Source organism: Sapajus apella, unplaced genomic scaffold (genome assembly GCF_009761245.1).
Source record: "Sapajus apella isolate SASKATOON/1434 unplaced genomic scaffold, GSC_monkey_1.0 scaffold21, whole genome shotgun sequence".
NCBI classification, from domain to species: domain Eukaryota; kingdom Metazoa; phylum Chordata; class Mammalia; order Primates; family Cebidae; genus Sapajus; species Sapajus apella.
This window is the reverse complement of record NW_022436961.1, coordinates 6,094,981-6,098,418: the sequence shown is the minus strand read 5'-3', so window position 1 is coordinate 6,098,418 and position 3,438 is coordinate 6,094,981.

Below are 3,438 nucleotides of genomic sequence, written 5' to 3'. Positions count from 1 at the left end.
AGAGAACACAAGAGGACTTCCAGAAAGAGAAGACAGAGAAAGAAGAGCAGTAGGGGCCGGGCACGGTGGCTCGCACCTGTAATCCCAACACTTTGGGAAGCCAAGGCGGGTGGATCACTTGAGGTCAGGCGTTCAAGACCAGCCTGGTCAACATGGCAAAACCCCATCTCTACTAAAAATACAAAAGTTAGCCGGGTATGGTGGTGGGCGCCTGTAATCCCAGCTACCCAGAAGGCTGAAGCCAGAGAATCGCTTGAACCCAAGAGGTGGAGACTGCAGTGAGCTGAGATCACACCATTGCACTGCAGCCTGGGCGACAAGAGCAAAACTCCGTCTCAAAAAAATAAAAGAAAAGAAAAAGAAAGAAGAGCAGTAGGTCAAAGACAGAGTTCTGAGGAAGAGTTGAGGATGAGCTCACGGTAGAGATTAAAAACAGGAACATTTGAACAAGTAGATAGAAACCCAGGAGGGAGAGAATAATTCACAGAGGCCAAGGGATGAGGGGTCTAAGCATTCAGCGGGCCAATCAACAGCACCACGTGCATCAGAGAAAGGAACTGAAGGGTTAAGAACAAGGGAATGGAAAGTAAGGAAGTAATGACATCAAGTGTAGGCTACTTTTTCAATAAACTTTGCTCAAAGGGAAGGAGACAAATCAGGTAAGAACTAGAGGCTTACACAGGATCAACGGAGAGGCTTAGAGGGAAGGGTGTGGAAAAATTGCACAAGATTATAGGCTGTGGCTAAAGAACTGGTAGAAAGGAGATAATTAAAGGCCCTAGGTCCCTGAGGAGAGAGGAGGCTGAGACTAAGAAACCAGGTGAAGAAAGATTGGCCTAGAATAAACATGGGCTACCTTATCCTCTGAGACTCACATCTCAGTATATAAGGTATCTCTTATGTACAGCAAAAAAGAAGTCTATCGATGACATAGAGAGATGTGTAGATAAATATATGTAGATAAAATTTCATACAATCATTTTTTTTAAATTCCTAATGTTACTATAAATTCAGAGTGGGAGGGTTAAAGGAAAGATCATCCCAGGCGAACAAGGCCAAGCCAAAATGCAACTGCCAGGCTTGTCGGAACACAATCTTAGGGTCACAGCCTCCTCTTCATCATCCCCAAATGCAGTAGGGACCTTAGCCAAGCCCCCTTTCTAGAGACTTCTTCTCCTTGGACTTCTCTACAAGTAAAAGAAATGGGTTGGATCAAAATCATAGACAATAACCTATCTGTCCATCAAGAGATGAGTGGATAAACGATTGTATAGCTATACAATCAAACACTACACAGCAATAAAAAGTAATGAAATCTCGATAGACTCAACAACATGGATGAATCTCAAAATAATTATTCTGGGTTTTCAAAAAAGCCAGACCCTCCCCTCAAAAAGGGTACATGCTATACGATTCCATTCATATAAAATTCTACAAAATGCACACTAGTGGCAAAAGCAGATCAGTGGTCTTTTGAGAATCGAAAAGGGGTGTCCCAAAGAGGAATAAGAGGGAAGGATTGCAAAGAGGCATGGGGAAATTTGGAGGCATGATGTATTCATTATCTTGATTGTGGTAATGGCTTCACAAGGTTTGCAAATCAAAATGTAAATTGTAGACTTTATGAACAGTTTATTACATGTCAATTATATCTCAATAAAGCTGTAAAAACATGTAATCACAAAATGACCTTTTTGGTGCCTGCTAGCTGACTTTCAGCTCAATTTTTTTTCCTGATGGTTCTTTGATCCCTTTACCCAATTGCTTTGAAGAAACCTCACTAGCCCCAAGCAAATATGCTTTTGTTCTTGGAAGTCACCAATCCTGATTTTTGCAATTGAAAAAAAAAAAAAAAGAGGAAACATTTCTGAGCCCCCTTAATAATTAGGGATACAGTTCATTCCTTTTCTCCTAAGCTCACTAAAATCTTACTGGAATCAAACATTCTAAAAGATGTTTTCTATTCCCTGTTTTACAGCCTAAAGTAAAAAAGATAAACTTTAAATCAAGCAGAAACTTATTCCAGCAACTCCCACTCTTGTGATACTGAACTGAACTGAAGTGACAAATTTTAAGAGTTGCCTGAATCTTTTGGAGTTAACCTGGTTATTGACTTAAAAAGTCTAATTGTGAAATTGACTTTAAAAACTCTAATTGTGAAAGAAGGGGTCTCTTCTCTCTTTGGAATGGTGCTCTCACTAACAATTTTCTTGATCAGAGGACCCAACAAACAGCAATAGAATAGAACATTATGGATTGCCGGGTGAGAGTATTTTTTAACCTGCTTCAACCTAAAACTGCAAAATAAACTGGTCCAATTTAATTTTAAAAGTTTCATAATTTCTGACCACTGATCTGCACTTCTGAAAGGTTACATGTAAAATAAACGTGGTGTGTGTGTGTATGTGCCTATGTGTGTGTGTCTGAAACTGAATCATTTTCTAACTCATTCACTATAAAAAAAGAGACGAGATCATTTGAACTCTGCCTTTGCAATTTACCATCTCCGTGATCTTAGACAATCTCTTAATTTCTCTAAGCTTCAACTCTCTTCTCTAAAATGGAGTTGAACTCAAAGGGCTGACCTAAAGATTACATAAAATGAGAAAAAGTAAGGCACCAGGGCTGATACATAGACATTATTCAATAAAGCTTTATGAAATCTGTATTACAAATATCTATTGAGGTATAATTTCAGAAGCCTTTATCTCTTCTTCTGATAAGCTTTCATTTGGTTATTATTCAATACCATACAGCTTAAAGTTTATCATTCTCTTGCCCTGTGTCACATTAATAATCTGCAGTAACAACCCCCAAACATGCAAGAACACATTAAGAGAATTTGCTATTACAGCTAACATTTGGTGAACACTAAAATTTACCAAATGTTATGTATGCTTTTCACAATAGTCCTATGACTTTCACATTATTATTAGTTTGATTTTATAGATGAAGGAACTGAGGGACAGATAATTTTTCCAAGATCACAGAACTAAGAGGCAGGGTCCAGGATTTAAACAAGACAGCCTGACTGTGGAGTATCTGAGCTAAATCACCACTCTATACTGCGAGGTTTTTTTTAAACAAAATTTTAGCCAGGCGCGGTGGTGGCTCATGCCTGTAATCCCAGCACTTTGGGAGCCCGAGCCACGTGGATCACTCGAGGTCAGGAATTCAAGACCAGCCTGACCAACATAGTAAAACCCTATCTCTACTAAAAATACAAAAATTAGCCAGTCATGATGGCATGCATCTGTAGTCCCAGCTACTCAGGAGGCTGAGGTAGGAGAATCGCCTGAACTCGGGAAGTGGAGGCTGCCGTAAGCCAAGATTGTGCCACTGCAGTCCAACCTGGGTGACAGAACGAGACAAAGAAAAGAAGGGAAGGGAAGGGAAGGGAAGGGGGAAGGGAAGGGGGAAGGGAAGGGGGAAGGGAAG